Below are 17,090 nucleotides of genomic sequence, written 5' to 3'. Positions count from 1 at the left end.
CTTTGCACCTTTTTCGCAGGCTTCGTCTTCCGTGTGCTCCGTTCTTTTTTTATAAATATATATATATATTTTCTTTTTCACCGCCAGCCCTTAAATATTTACCCAGCTAGGAAAAACTACCCGGCGACTGGCGTTTAAATTGCACGCCCCAAGGTGACTATCCAGCACCTGAGTGGGCTGGCTGTGACAACTGGCCCGCCTCTGATGAGGGTAGCTCCTTGGGTCCGTGCTGTTATCGTGAAGGCTTGATCAGCCGGCCGCTCTCAATTCCAGTATTTTCATTTTCAATTTGAATTTTTATGAACGCCGCCTTGTAAAAAGCAAATATCCTGCTGCCCTGCAAATGTTTGTCGCTGTATTAGTTTATCACAACTTGAGCATCTCCTGGGAGGCAAAAGCAGGATGCAGCAGATGTTCCAGCGCCCATTGTCCTTCATCAGTGCTGTTTCCTGCCACATCTCCATGGCCATCTCAATTTCAATTCCGTTGGCCCGCTTTCTTTCGCACTTTCTACTTATTGTTTCGCCGACTCCTCTTTATAGTCGCTCACATATTTTTTCCACTCGCGCGACATTCTATAAATTAATCAGACGGAGTGCTCTCGACTCAGGCAGAAGCATTTCCTGGCCAGCCAGTCAGCCAGCCAGTCAGCCTGCTAGCCAGCCTCCCGCTGGCAACTCAATCGCGATAAAGCCCCAGGTGAATTATAGTTATTTGATTTTGTTTTGGTGATTTGTTTGCCCGCTGCGAGTTCCAATTCTTTAAAGCCCCGACATCTAATTGAATTGCCCTCGAGTTTAGTATAAGTTTTGCGTTTTCCATTCAACGGGTCTTCCCTTTTTCCTTGTCGAGGATAACATGAAGGCAAAAGAAATAATAGTGGCCAAATTATGTGGCATGCATAAATTTTGCTGGCCAGGAAGCCGCCGACTCGTGCTGCTTATCGTCACGAAAACGAAAACTTTGCATGTGTTAGGTCTTATTGCGCGCGTGTGTGTGTGCAAGAGGAAACTCCATTAGGTTTTGAAACAAGAAGGATTCGTTATCAAGAATTAGGCGGCTTGGTTAATACACTTGTTTTATAATATATAACATGTTAATTTCAATAATATTAAGAAATTCCTTTTTATGTTTGCTTAATATTTATATTTGAGTTTGCATTGTGTCATGAATAACATAATTTAGGGGCAACAGAAAATTTGATATCATTCGCTTATTTAAAACTTAAAAACATTTTTTTAAAACAAAACGATTTATGCATATAAATTTATTAAATTTTTTTTTTTTTAAAGACACTCTGCTCAAATAGGGTTAAAGTTCATCTTTGATAGTGGTGATTTATATAATTAACATTTATGGTTTAAAACGCATGCCTAGTCCTTCAGCTTCTCCTTAAAGAAGAGTATGAAGAAAGAGAATCCTGTGCTGGGGCATTAGGCTGCGGCCAAGAAGGCGGAAGCGAGAGGGCCAGATAGGAATGGGCGGAGAGCGAATGAGATGGCAAGCTCTAACGTTCGCATTCTCCTTGGCAGAATAGCAGTCAAATCTGTGCATACAAGTTGGCGGGATTGAAAGTGCATAAAGTTGAGTTTATTGTCGGCTAAAGTATATGCTTTATGCGCCGTGCTTTATAGTGGTAATGCTGGCCTTCCCTCTTGCTCACTCACACGCTCTCACACAAACACAAACAGACACACACACACACACACACACACACACACACACACACACACACAATGTGCACATGAAGAAATCTTTATCAGGCGGGCCAAGAAATTATGACGGAAATCTAAAAAGTTGTGCATTAAAACTTGTTTGTGGTCGACTTTGCTCCCGACCGGAGTCATAAATATGAAAAGCAAGAAAGGCAAAGAAAAATTGTTGTTCCTTAAATGGATAGCAATTATATGGGGATTTTCTGCCCACCCAACAAACCCCTCGCCTTTGGATTTGAAGAGAAAAAGTTTTAAGAGTACGTAAATTCCAGTTGCAGGTGCATGTGTTAAATGTCTGCCACACTTTTCCAATTGTTTTACGGATAAGTTGGCTTTTAAAATATTTGCTGAGCAAACAAATATATTTTAAATAAAGAATTCTCTCAAATGGTTTAATAAAGTTTTAATTTCCGTCGATGAATATATAAACCGAAAGTCTCTGCCAACTGTCACTCCCTCCATAAAGAAGCAAAGGAAAAAACCTTTGCCTTTGAGGCCAACTGAGTTGAAGCCATTGCAAAATCCAATGACCATACAATATAAATAGAAATGCTCGGCGACAGCTTAGGCTTCACCTGCAGATTCAGCTTTAGTCCTGACATTTCTGACTTTGGCTTTAGCTTTGGATTCCCGGATTCAACTTTGGCTTCAGCCCCACAACCGCAGCACAGAAATATTTTCAATTATGATGCCGGAGTGGGGAACTCTAGAATTTTTCAATTAAGCTGCTTACTGGGGAGCGGCGACGGGGAAACTGCCCAACTCAAAATGGAATTTCTTGGCAGCAACATAAAATAAGTACGAAAAAAGATTGTCTGCAATAGTTTTCGCTGATGTTGTTGCTCGCTGGGTAGTAAAAGTGCCGTACATAAAGGTAAAAGCATTAAAGTTATATGCGATTTAAACTAACAATTTCTGCCGCTGTCGTCACTGTTGTTTTTGATGTTGTTGGTGTTGCTGTTGTTGTTATTCTTTCTATAAAGAAAGAGGGCGGTACTTTTATGTGCCAAGGCAAAAGTTGTCGCAGCTTTAGTGATGCCACCCACCTCCCATTTTGGACCGCCCACAACGTGTCCGCGCGCCATAAAAATTTGCAACAGCTGCACCACTGCACAACCGCCCTGGGGGTGGTGGGTTAGTGGGTGAGTGGTTTTGGGGACGGGGAATTGGACCAAGAATGGGTCTGAGAGTTACCTTGACAGTAGTGAGCCAAAAAGGATTTTAGTTTGGTTTTTCTGCCGGCTTTTCATACCCTATACAAAAAAGTTCGATTGCACAAACAAGTATATCAAATTAGTAAGAAATTCAAGACATCTAAAATTAATTTAAGGAAATAGATTAAGTAACAAATAAAATTTGTTGGTAATTTGTATAATAAGATAATAATATAATGTACCATATTTTACTAAATATAACTAAAACCAAGGATTTCGAAAGAATTTTTCTTTAAACTATGACACATGACAAGATTAAATATTTAGTAAATATGATAAAATAGTTTCCTCTTTTAGTTTAAAAGCCCATATTAAGTTTTTAGGCTTCAGGAGATTTCATGTGCTAGTATAGGGCACACAAATGGTCACAAACCTCTAAGATTTTAGCCGTACTTTCAGATTTTAGCTGGCTTTTGTTTTTGCGGTTGCTTTTGTCCAATAATTCGGTCCATCTAATGGCAGCCCCGAATGCAGCTTGCAACGTATCTTCAGTTGGCAAATAGCCTTAGACGCCCGTCCCTCGAAAGTCTGTGCATAAAATAACAATATAATGCCATGGCCAGAGTGCCAACTGGAAGCTAAAAGACGGTACGGGGGCGGAGGCGATGGAGCGAGTCAGATTGGCAACTGAGTGCTGGCCAAGAAAGCCGGAGTATTGTACTTTGGGCGACTTACTTTGGCCCGGAGGATGTCAAGTTTTTAGTCTCCCATTTTTGAGAATGTTTCGTTTGCTGGAGCTTTGCCACACTGCTTAAGTTGGTTTTGCCTGTGGTCAGCTTTGATGTTAATTTTGGACAGCTGATTCGTTTTGGCCCACGGCCCGATCTATATCTATATATGCGTATATGCGTATATGCGTATATGCGCATCAAAGTAATAAATAACCGAGCAAAGCTTGCCACTTACTTAATTAGTTTCCGTTGGAAAGGGCTTTAAAGCTTATTACTTATAAGTTATACAGATATGTATATATATATATATATATATATAATATATATTTTATATATTAGAGTGTTTTTGAGTTTTTTGGCAACCGAAGCCTTGTGGCTGCTTTGGACGGGCAAATTACGATAATTGTCGCGTTCATTTTTCATTTGACAACGTGCCACAGTTACAGTTTCGGTTACATTCAGTAACCAGTTTCTGTCTTGACAACTCGCGCTCTTGCCAACAAAAATAAAATAAGAGAAAGGAAACGAACCCAAAAGAAAAAATGGCTGTGGGAGTGGCTTTTGTAATAATTCAATGAGTGCTGCTTCATTTGTCACATTGCTCATACGCCATGTGCAGCGGAAGCGGAAACCTCGGCGACCAAGTGAAAGTATTCATTATACTTACATTACTTCCCCAGCTTCCTTCACCCCCACACCCAACTCCTTCCCCCTGCGCATTTCTTTCAGCCATTCCTCGGTCGTCATTTCGGTACTCGCCCTTTTCAGAGCAGCTTTTGCCATTATAATAAATATTTGATTATATATTTTTGCAAGGACCTTAAATCGGCGATGCGATGCGGTGCGGTAAAGCGGGTTGAGCAGCATATAAGCGAGAATTGGCACACCTGCTGAGGGTTGTCAGGATGGCCGGTATGCCGCGATTGCCATCGCCAGCCAGAGACGCGTCGTTGGAATGGAGTACAGTTGACCCAGTTGCCCGGCAGCCCAGCTCAGCTCCGTCCGGATGAGATGAAGTTGGCTCTGTTCAAGGCATGAGCAAATTGAATGACCCCTGCCCTGAACTCAACTCGAGCAGTTCAATGCACCTTGTCTTTGGCGGAGCTTGAGTGGGCTGCCCTTATAGTTCTAGAAATCAAGGCTTAAAAGTACCATACATGATGCGATTTAATCCAGTTCTGTTTACCTTATCAATGCAGAATTTATTAAAAAAAGTTTTAGGTAGATTCAAATTCATTTCTGCTGATATACAAGAATTAGGGAGTCAGACTATGTTCCAGTTTAAATGTCTTCGTAAAAAATCAATTTAAATTATATATATTTAACCATTGATTTTGAAACGCCCTATCATTTTAAAATCGAAACTGTGTTGCCTACCCATTTAATAGGTGATTCTGTGTCTAAGGTCTGCCTGCTCACATGTTTGGAGCCCGGAGCAGAGAGCCCAGTCAATGCATTTTTAAAGACAACAAGGGTTCTCGAACTCTCTGATCAGGAACAGGCAGCTGCACGAATTTGCAAAAGTGCAACGTTATCTGCATGAGGAATTGGAAAGTTGATATCCTCCTGCAGTGGCAGTTGCTGGTGTTGCTGCTGCTGTTGATGTAGCTGCCGTGTTGCAATGGACGTTGCTGCTGCTGCTGCTGCTGCCCTGCCTAATCTCAATGCAATCACTCACAGCAACAAGCAGGGAGAAGGACATAGCTCAGGGGTTGGGCCAAGATGGCCAAGTTGCTCCTACTGCTCGTAGGCTGTTCGGTTTCACATTTGACAGTGGACCGAGAGCAACAAAGTGGCCGCTTGAGTTCAGTTTAAGTGCGGCCTGCTCTTAGCTTAACGCCTCTCCCCTACCGTTAATCCCATAGCCAGACCCTTTTCCTGCCACCCTTTCGATTGCCACCCCCTACATCACACTTCTTGTTGCTGTTGGTGTCAATCACTTGGCAATTTACAAAATGCACTTTTAACCCCCCGAAAAAATGTGGGCTTGAAAGCGAATGAAACTCAGTTTGGAATGTCCTGCGGCTGACAGTTCCATCGTATGATGAATGCCTGCTTGTTTGGGGTTTTGTGTTAGTTTATTGTCTGCCATCCCCTAAAACACCCTAACACTCCATTTCACTATCACTTGGCCGCTGACAGGGAACGAGTGTCGAGGTGTTATGTCGCACTTGAGGCTTCTAGCACGGATTGTCATTGGAAAGGTGCACAGAGAAAAAATAGTATGCTAATGTTATGTAATTTAAGAAGAGATAGCTCAGTTAAAAGCTTAAGACAACTTAAATTTCAAAATTTTACAAATAATTTTTTACAATCGTAATTAAGGTTAGACAGGGAGGAAAATATTTTTGGTTTGCATTTATTTGTGAAAAAAACTAAACATTATTGATTTCTGTCGCAACGAATAAAAGCTAAAAAAAAACCTTGATTGGTAGTTACGAAGTGTGGCTTGGTATGAGAAAAAAATCGTTTAAGAATGATAAAATAAAAAACGTAAGTTAATAAGTAAAGATGACATTTTCGTTTGTGTAGGTGTAAGTTGTGGTCGAAAAATAAAACTGCCAAAGTCTAGACGATCGCCGCTCAGACAAAGCCCTCAAACACCTTTGTATCCGTCGAGTGGATTGGGCAAAGCGGAAGTGCTGTCAAAGTGGGCTTAGATCCCAGATTAGTTGGTACTGCCACCGCTCCTCATATGCATTTAACCCCCTATTGGCGGGGGTGGCAAAAATTAATGTGCCAACAGCTCTCTCGGCTCCATGAACACACTCGTTCAACAATCCACTGCGGGGCGTTGGCATGTAGTTTAAAGTTTGCCGCGTCTCCTGACACTTAGACAGCAACAACTCATCAACGTCACGAACAGCAAAAACACAGCTTGCTGACGAAAAAATGGCTAAAACAAAAAACTACTACCCGGGCACTTGGCAAAAACTGGAAAACAATATTAGTGATAGTCGGGATGGGTTACATTTCATTCCACATGTGTGAATTAAGCGTCAATCACAGTGAACGCCACAGAAGCGGAATGAGCACAAAAACAAATATGAATTTAAGTTTTTTTGACTTTTGGGCTCGTTGACAACTGGCTTGGAATTATAGTGTGATTTTATCAGGATTCGGGATTAGTTGTCCAACTTAAAACTGAATTATTTTGGATACGCTAAAAAACAAGGTAAAGGAATTGCAGAAAGAATAATATTTTTTTACTTCTTGCACTTTAAAAACATGTAAAAACATTTTTAGTTTGATTGTTTTGTTCTTTACATTTAAGCAAAAAAAATTTATTTCCTATAGGTTATGCTGATATTATGGTCCAGCTTCAAAAATATCCCAAAAATCAAGAGTAAAACAAATCCAAAGACTGATGGGTCTGTCCTGAAGGCCAAATGAAACTGGCTTAAAACTTGGCTTACTGGCTGGAATTATTCTGAATGACAGAACAACAGTACGAACGGAAAGCATTACAGAAATGTATATTAAACAATTGAAAAAAATGAGATAACAGGATTTTGTTAGACGGCACTAAACGTCTCAACAATAATTTAAAGCACTAAGTTCTAAATAATTGAACATTTTTAGGGACTATTTGATTTAATTAGCTGTCAAGTGGCAAAGTTGCACACAAAAATAAATAAATTTAATAATTTCGTTTTAGTCTACATGGAGTTAAGTACACTAATCCGTGGATGGCTGTTAAGATAAAAATTATATTTTTTCCGCTCTACTTCCACAAATACATCCAGTTTCCTAGTGAAAATTTAAGCAAGTGTCATCAGGGCTTTAGTAAATGAAATTAATCATGTAATCAAAGCTCCCTGCGAGCTGATAGTGATTCCCTCCCCGTTTTGGCCAGTTTCGCCTGCGGGCTGCTTTTGACGCGATTGGGGGTCTGTCTGTTGACAGTCGGGTCTCGACTGGGCTGTCAACTTATTTGACTCCTGGCCGGGGGAAATGGGGTTACGATGGCCTCCATCGGTTGTCCGGGGGCCTGGAGTTGAGCTGACGGCTCTGGGGGAGTTGGTGTCTTAGTTTGGGACCTCGGGGCCTTCGCAGTGCCATTGTCTTTTCTTTGCTCGCTCGCCGGCGCACTGTCATTAAGTTTTATTTAATTCCGAGTCCTTGTTGACTCGACTCCTGGTAGTTTTTATTGTTGCGACAGTTTTCGCTAACAAATTGCTTGGCGTCAAGTGTCGTGTAATTACGACGGACGGAGCGACGGGCCCACATGTGCCAAAATGTTGTTATTAGATTGTTGGCAGCAAGTCGCTGGGGAAAGTTGCATTTAATTTTTCTTCTCTGCCGACGCTGGCCCACAAATTGATGCCATAATAATAGCTGGCCCCCGTTTGCCGCTGCTAATGATGCCGAACTGGCCAACTCGCCAACTGACCAACTGTGGCCCCGATGCCAGCTGCTAATTATGCGTGGGCTGAACTTTGACCGTACCCATGGGGCAGAATGGCCGTTGATGGACGTCCAGCGATCAGGGGGAATCGAGGTTAAAGCGCTAAAAGAAAGAAAGTTTCGATTCCCTCGCAATTAAATCAACGAACAGTTTAGAGGTGTTGAGTAATCGAAGGGAGGAAAAAACTAAAAAATGAATAGGGTTCAGTAATCACTTTGCTTTGGTGATGGTTAAGAAATCCAATCTTCCAGTCAAGTTTGCTTACTGCGTTGCCAACTTCTGACAGAAATTATAAAACCCTCTGCAAGGGTATAACACCTATAGTTCTTTTTATAAGAAAGGTCATTTTTAATTTCTAATAAACCAAATCACAAAAATGTTCCTTGCCTGCATATATATATATTCACCTGATTACCGCAGCAAGTGTCTCAACCGCAGTAATTTCTTTGGGATTTCGGCCGTCGCTTTTGGCCAGCCCAGCCAACATCCCATCCAATTAACATCATTGGCCGGCCGCAGTGGACAACTGTGGCGGCGAGAGCATTTGCCTGGCCATAATTAAAACCAACTGCAACGAAAAAAGTGAGCTGGTCAAAACCAGAGCGCAGCTACAAATGCAGCACTGTCGTCCTGCGACCTCCGTCCTTCGTCCTCTGCCCCGACTGCTGGCGCTACTCTCCGTGTCCAGTTGGCCCGGCTAAATTGTTTGCCCGTCGCTGGCCGCATAATTACGGAGTTTCGGGCAGAGGCCGCGTGTCAGGCGCCATGGCGACATTTTAAAATTGGCGCATAAAATGTCAATTTGATGTCATTGGATCAACTTAAATGCGCTGCTAGTCCGGCTAGTCCTGCCCTCGCAACGGAGCCTGATGGCTGCCGGTCCTGGCGGGTTAATTTTGGCACCGCGTAACACCCTTACACACAGCACAACATTTTAAAATTAAAAATACCTTTTTTTACTTGATTCAACTTTACTTTGTGTTAAGGTTGGTATATGTATATTTTAATCTTAATTTGTTTAATCAATACCTTACCTACTTTAACTGGTTTTACCATATTTTTTTATAACCGTCATATACTATTTTTTTAGGGATTTGAAATATTTTAATTTAATTTCAATTTGTGGAATGTTAAGTAGCTATTATATTTGCAGTTAGCGTTAAGCAACATTACTTCACATAAGACTAAGTTAATGGAAATTTGTTTCTGTGCACTTGTTCACATGAGTCGACGAACTTCCAACCCCCGAAATGCAAACGATGTGTGTCATGTTGGAGGCAACGATGTGCCATGAATTTTGGGAGGCGATTGGGGGCGGTGTCCTTATGCCTGTTGACATTGATGTTGTCATGTTGTGCTGGGCGTGGCCTTTCGGCCAGCTCGGCAAATACCTGTTTATGTTATGCCTGGCACATCAGGGCCGCCTCACTGACCGGTGTCCACAGTCCAGAGTCCGGTGCTCAGTGCCTGGAGCCCAGTTGCCATCGTTAACTCCGAGCAGATTAGTTTACTTAAATTGATGGCAACTTAGCGCTAATAACAATGCACCGCGATGTGTTTGTAGTAGTTGTTGTTCACTGGAAAAAAATGTAGGTCTTAAGCTAAAAGATTACAAATAAAGCTGTTCAGTTTATTTATGATGAATATGTTATTAATATGTTATCGTCCACATAGTTTTAACATAAATACTATTTCATTTATTTTCCCGGAACTATTAAACTAAAATCAGTATTAAGAAATATTGAAATCAAAATAGGTAAAATGTTTATGAAATTTCACATTTTAAAATATTTTCTTTCCGTAGTGCAACATAGTTGCACATCTTGAGGAAAACCAAAGTGGGTCACCGAGTGGGCGGTGGCTGCTGAGATTCGGTGCATCAATGATGTAGTGGGGCCGCTGAGTGGTCAACAGTGTGGGGCTTAATTAAATGATCTGGCAGGTGCATTAATCAATTTTTTCAACTCTCTGTTCGGCTGTGGCATAAAGTTTGCTTATTTCCCAGGCGATTTCGCCTGCTTCACCTGCCCAGCCACATACATTATTTACCATTCTTATGGCGCCTTTTTGGCATAACTTTGGCTTACTTTGGCTTACTTTAAATAAATCAACGCTGGCCATGCCAGACGCGGCGACTCCCACTTTTGGAACAACTTTTTATGGGTCGCATGTGTGCACGTTTTGAAATATGGCCAACCTACTGGGGAGATGATGACCGCGTTGTAAAGTATGCAACAGTTGATGGGGAGTTGCCAAGGCAGCACACGGAGCTATTGACTGCGAATAATATATGGCCAAGAAACAGAGATGCCTTACCTTACGGGTGAGACCAAATGATAAATGAATGCCTGAAAAACCAGGTTATCTTCTTGAAACATGCCTGTTAAATCTTATTAATCCATTTATGTTTTTAATAAAATATTTCAACTATTAATTAACTTTGAATTTCTTAATATTTAACAGTTGAGATGAAGAACATTTACAATATTTATTGTACATTTTATTTACTAGATAAACAATTTAATCTTTCAAAATTAAATTGGTTGGTCATGACTTTCCACCTCAATAAGTAATGCCAATTCTCAGTACTCCATAATTTGCTTTTTATAGTCAGACAAAATCCGTCGAATTGCATTCTTGTCAATTCTCCAGTGTCAATTAAGAAATATTTAAATTTACTTCGAATACGGCCATTTCCAGTGCACAACTTATTTGTTACTAAGCCACTGGTGACAGCTAATTTACTCAGAGCCAAATCGTTCATAGAACTGAGTAGTCGTTTAATTATTTTTAGAAAATTCACGGGGAAATTATGCAAAGCCGGGCGAAAATGTTCATTAAGTGCTTGCTGCTCATCAGAAATTTAGTGGCAACCGGGCCGAGTGAAAGCTTTTAAAATTCTTGCCAAAAATAAACGAAGAAGGGAGTCGGGCAGAAACTATAGCTATTTTCAGAATGTAATTTTGCCGGCGACGCTGAAAACTTTCCATCCTGACCCAAAAACGTTGGCCAGGTGGAGCAGCTTTAAAGCCTTTGGAGGTTTCATGTGCCGGCGTGTTTATTATAAGTTGCCTCTTGCACCTCGGCCAGCTTTTTCACAGCCACACTGGAAAATGTCTATTCCAAGAAGTTCTATCATTTCAGATATAACAAAAAAATTATTTATTTAAAGAATAATAATTATTTTAAATTATTAAAAATTGTGTTAAATGCCATAGCGACTAATTGTTTTTAACTAGCGTTATAAGCGATTAGCTTAAGATCAAATTTAAATCAGATTAAATCGATTTTATAGTTAATTTTGAAAATATTTTAAGAAAAACACAAAAAAAATATGTTTATAATTTAATGGAAGGTATTTGAGAACAATGGATCGAAAAAGATTACAAATATGACGTTAATACAATTGCGTGAAAACTCTTAGTATTATAAACAATGATAAATTAGTATTAAAAAAGTGTAAGTATTGTAACAGAGATTAGTTCGACTGAAAAAAATAATTGACTGAAAGAGTTGTGTTGAACATGGTATAATTATAAAAATAGGCTTTTGTGTTTTGTTTCTTTATAAAGGATTAAATTGTTATTTTTTCAAGATTATTATTATGAATTTTAAATAATAAACAAATTTTAAGAAAATACTGCTTTTCTTTCTGTGTGCCTTCCTTTTTACTCTCTCGCTCGCTTTTATATTATCTCTCCCAGTCTCTTTAGTTTCTGCACTTGGGTTGAGGAACAACTTTTCATTTTTGTCTCGGGCGCACAGTTTGACACCCGGTGTCAAATGATGTGTCAAAATGTGCACAATTTACCGTATGCTGGACCTGCTAAAAGCTGCCTGATGAGCAGGTGGGCAGCTAGTGAGCAGGGGGTGTGTGTGTGGGTGTGGGTTTGGGTGTTATCTGGGCCGGGTTTTTCGACTGGCCGAGAATATGGGCATGGGCCGGCGCTGTGGGGTTAAGTGTGTGCGGGATTAATAGCCGGCACACGCTGTCGAGTGCCTCTGGATTTGACTCTTGTACCTGTCACCTGGCCCCTCACTCACACCCACTTCCAATGGCACTTGGGCCCCTGTCAACGTGTTTCTTTGGGGGTCATAAATGTTTTGGCAACTTTAATGGAGCATCCGTTTATCCAGCACGTGTAATTGCCGTACAATTTTTCTTATGTGTGCGATATCTTTCGGCACTCAACCGGATCCTTTGGATAACCCATACCACTCACTGTATTATAAATTATGCTTAGCTATTTGGGAAAATTAAAACGCACACGGCACATTTTTAAATGCATGCACGTGCATGTTGTCGTTACTTCAGCACCCTGTTTTCACCCCGTTTCGAGTTTCTCGCACCTTTGTGTTTTGCGCCAACGTCAATTTTTCACATAAAGTTTGCCAAACGCTTGACTTGCATATAAATGACTTGGCCGGAACCGGAAAGCGGAGCCACTGAGGAAGCCGGCGAAGGTGGCAGCCCGGGCGAGGCTCCCAAAAGCATTCGAGTTGTCAACTCTTTCAACGTGTATTACATTTTGAGCTTGAGAACTGGCGATGGGGGAGCAAGCAAGAGAAAAAAATAATTTCCTTTGCGTAATATATGCTGTATGAGCTCCGCTTTCCTTTCAATTTCTTTTTGATTCCGTGTTTTGTTTTTTCAGGCAAAAGTGCACGAACAGAGGTGTGAAAAATGTATGCGGGCTAGAGTTGCAGTTCGGTTAGGTGGAAATTTCAGTGCGGTTTTTAGAGTAAATTGAAAAGCATCCAAGCAATTAAGTGAAGATAAAGAGATAAATAAGAGCAAGTGGAAATGCTTAAGGACTGACAAAATGGCAGCAGTGATAAAATAATGTATTAAGATGCTTTTTATACTTTGGGAACTGAAGTTTTGAAATTTTATTAATATATTTGTTGATCTTAACTTATTAGAACCTATTATTTTATTTAAAGTTATATATACTTAAATATTATTATGATTCTGAGACTCATAAGTGAGATAATAGCATAAGTTATAATTCGAAAACACTTTTATTACTATTATGCGCTTTTCAAGCCAATGGAAGAACCGAATTTGTTACACTACAGTAGGACATAGCTTTAACATGTTAAAAGCTGCTCCCAAAGTGAATAATACTCCCACGACGTGCTGTCATTTTCAACTAAAATAAAAATAAAAATAAAAACACAAATACACTCAAGCACACTGGCACATGCACATTATTCATAAATAGTACGCATATTACAGACAGTCACTAGATGGCTGAAGGGAAATGAGACGGAGATGGAGCACGGGCTCCGCTTCCTGCATTTGTAAGCGATCAAATTTGACGTGCACTTATAAAACAAATTGGCATTCCCCGTGCTGGCACAGGTAACACCCGCTACGTTCAGCTATTTTTGCATAAATACGTTATACAGCCATTAAATTAAATTTTCGTACATTACGCATACGTCATGTGGGTGGAAAAACTGCGAGGCATAAGCGAAACTTCCTCCGAGTGCACAGAATTAAATGTTTGGAAGGCATCTAGACACAGATGGTTTTAGGGGATGCATTAACGGCCTGATCAAAGCCTGAACCAACGCATTTGTCATCAATCAAAGTTAAATCTCACTGTTTATGATTTGTGACAGTGCCACAAACGACAGACAGGATATATAAAACTTCAGCAGATAAATGTGCGTAAAAATTTTTTGTGGTTCCGCGCATTTGTGATTTTTATTTCGACGCGTGTGTGTGTGTGTGTGATGGCGGTGCAAATTATCAATAAATAAATAAAATTACGCACGCTTTGGCTTAATGTTTGGATTTCAAGTTGATGTCTGGCATTTGATTGGTTTTGCTTTCGGCTCCGCTTCGGCCTCCTTTTTATGGCATTCAATGCGATGAACACAAGAAGATAAGTGCTGTGGGTGCTGGAGAACCCGAGGTTCTATTTGATGCCTGATTTTTGGATTTCGATTGAAATGTAATTGGGTAATTATCAGAGATAGGGAGGCGGTAATTCAGGCAGAACATAATTGGGTGGGCTTTTTTAATGGTGGTTAGGAAATCAATACGTACTGCAAATTAAAGAATAAAAGGAATTTTATAAATAAGCCACAATGTTATTGTTTTTTTTTTTAATTTGTCTTCTAAGTTTAAGGCATTTATGTTAAACTCGATTCAGCAGTCAGGAATGAACTTCTTCTCAACTATTTCTCTTATAATCGTCTAATTTAACTTATCTTTAAGATTAAGGAAAATTAGTTTTACCCAAGTATCTATAAATCTCTTTTAAGATGTGAACGCTTCTTCGAACTGAAGACGACCGACAGCGGAGTTCACAACTTGTCCTTGATTAGGCAGTTGGCAGACTCCTGAGCAAGCATATTAATTGCTAATAAACAGCCTCACAATCGCCTCTTGGGTGCAGCAAACTCCTTTCGCAGCCCGGCCATGTTTATTATTCAATGTCATTTGCCACTAAGCAATTACGCGTCCTTGTGCCCCCATAAAAACCAAAAGGCTTAGACAACAAAAGCCCATATAGAACTCTCAGGATGCCAGACTACACCTGTCAGCAAGTTTGGGGCGAAAGTTTGTTTGCTTTTTTACGCCTCTTGTCTGCTGAGTGCGTGTGTGTGTCTGTGTGGGAGTGTGTCTGTGTTAGGCGACTGAGATTTCATGACTTCAACGCAGGCTTTTCAATTTCTTCAAGCGGAGGGAGCGAGGGAAAAAAAACGTTATCAAAATTTATTGAGCGCTGTCATGAAGCTGTCAAAGTCGATATCAAAAACATTTGATTTTTGACTTTATTTTGGCAGCCCAAAAGCAACAAGCAGTCCGGAGTTCCGAGTCCCAAGGCCCGAGGCAAGGGCCCAACCCAATTCCAGAGTCCCCAAAGAAGTCCCAGTCCAACCCCAAAAACCCACCCAACGCACATTATAGCCGCGACCGTATGTGATTCCCCCTTTGTTGTTGTCTCGGCGAAAAGAAAGAAATAATCATAATAAAAAAGCCCATAAAAGAAGCCGTGAGCCATGCAACCATGTCAAAAATTTTCATGCTCTCCCAAGGCGCTGGCACATTGATAAATTAATGATTGCCAAGGCTGGCAAAGAAGGCGAATATAAAGCGACTGAGGTGCAGTCGATGGGGTTAAAAGAGGTGAGCTTGAGAATGGTTGGGTTTTATGGGAAATCAATCTAAATGTATGCATAAGTTGTTCGGAATTCCTCTTTTAATAACGTTGATGTATGATGCGAAAGCTTAAGAGGGTTCACCTTGGGAGGGTGCTTTCAATAAGTTTTTGGAAGTTAAAAAAAAGGAAAACAAATTTAAATATTTATTTGTAATTTATTAACTTTTTGAAAACGAGATATAACAAGAACAAGAATATAAATGTTTAAAAATATTAATAGGCAATACAGATAAGAGATTTGTTGATAATAATAAAAAACACACAAACAATTTACTATTTTCTTTAATTTCAAAAAGTTATAAGAAAGTAGTTTCTTTAAGGATTACTGTTATTTGTTTTTGTATATCTAATATTATTATTATTTTGTATATTTGTTTGTGTGTTCTTATCTCTTTCCGTGATAGATCCTTGGCTTTAATAGGAAATTCTTAGGCCTTCAACCTAATGAATATTAATCGTAGCCTGACTGACTGAGTGAATGCCCAGTGTTCGCCACTCGCACCTGTGTCTATATATCAAGCAACAAAGCCACTTGTCTTATCAGCCGGCGCGACTGTGAGTTCCGATGAGTTGAGTGGGACTATTAACGAAACAAATATAGTTTCAGCATGAGAGGTCCACTGGCGACTGTCGGTTGGCAGCAAGTTTCCATGTTTTTTTGCGGTTTTGCCACTTGAGACGCTGAACATGGCGGATTAATGTCATTTATCACGCTCTTGCTTAGCGGGGAAGGGGATTTTGGATTTCGAATGGGCCTTTGGTTGGCATTGGTATTGGCATTAGCAGGCATTTGAAATGTACAAAATAAATAAGGGACTCGCTGAATCGCAAGCCTACACACTCGGTTACAGTTTAAGCCGTCGATGTTGCTGGCTTTGTTCGCTCGGTTTTGCTTTGTTGCCGCAAAAAGGATAATGACAAATAATCAAGGATAAACGCTTTTGATTGATCTTTAATGGCAGCTCGTTGCCTCCGTTTCCCAGTTGCCTTTGACATCCGCAGGCGAATGTAAATCATATTAACTTAAATGTACCATAAAACAAACCAACGAGCCCATGCGGATTGGGTTGGCTTGCGACGAGAAACTGGGGTGGAGTGCGTGCCCAGGACACTTATCCTTCGGGCCACACACACGGGCTTATGAGCTTGCCACATTCTTTTGCAATTGTACTGTGTAGCGTAAAATGCTTTTCAATATATCAAAGGGAGAGGGCAAATAAATAACAAGCTGAGACGAACCAGCTAATGAAGGAGTCGACTGGGAAATGCCCTTGGGAAAAGAGTATTTGTAGTAAAGTATTATTAAATAAAATTTTCTTTTTGTACAGATCGGCAAAAGCCTTGCTGTTTATTAATTTAAAGATTTTCCTTAGCGAAAAAGTAAATAGATGCCGAAGAGTAGATGTCGATAAGAAATATTTATTAATTAGATAAAGATATGTTTGCTTAAAACCAAGATATTCTATATTTTTGATTTATTGACTATTTTAGAAGTCTTCTTTTATGGAGTAAAAATAAATACCTTGCCCCAGTTAACAGGCTCGACAAAAAACGGAGAATCTTTTGGCCAAGTAGTATCTAGCTAAAATTCAGGGAAAAGCCAATTGGAAAAATCGTTAGATGGGAAATGCAGAGTGGCAAGGAATAGGCAGTAAAAATGGGAGACCAGGGCAGTAAGGAAGAGCCATTCAAAGACGGCGAAATAAAGCAATTAAGCGGCTTACAAATGCCAGCCATTGCAGAAATCCTCTGAGTGTGGGTATCTGAATATCCCAGTACCAAACACAGATACACACACCCACACACGAATGGCACAGACAGTTGGTGCAAACAACTCTGACAAGACTGAAACGAGAATGAAGAAAACATCAGAAAATTAATTTACATGTGCGATTCATCAATCA

General features: G+C 40.2%; 1 long non-coding RNA gene across 1 annotated transcript; it reads left to right on the top strand.

Moving 5' to 3' along the window:
* Positions 1–15,107: 15,107 nt before the first annotated feature.
* Positions 15,108–16,460, top strand: LOC128266527 (uncharacterized). The gene is made up of 3 exons (XR_008269062.1): positions 15,108–15,152; positions 15,591–15,741; positions 15,788–16,460. It is a non-coding gene; the product is annotated as an uncharacterized LOC128266527 (long non-coding RNA).
* The last annotated feature ends 630 nt before the right edge of the window (positions 16,461–17,090 follow it).

The sequence above is a fragment of the Drosophila gunungcola genome, chromosome 3R, assembly GCF_025200985.1.
Source record: "Drosophila gunungcola strain Sukarami chromosome 3R, Dgunungcola_SK_2, whole genome shotgun sequence".
NCBI lineage: Eukaryota > Metazoa > Arthropoda > Insecta > Diptera > Drosophilidae > Drosophila > Drosophila gunungcola.
This window is presented reverse-complemented; position numbering and strand designations above follow the sequence as displayed.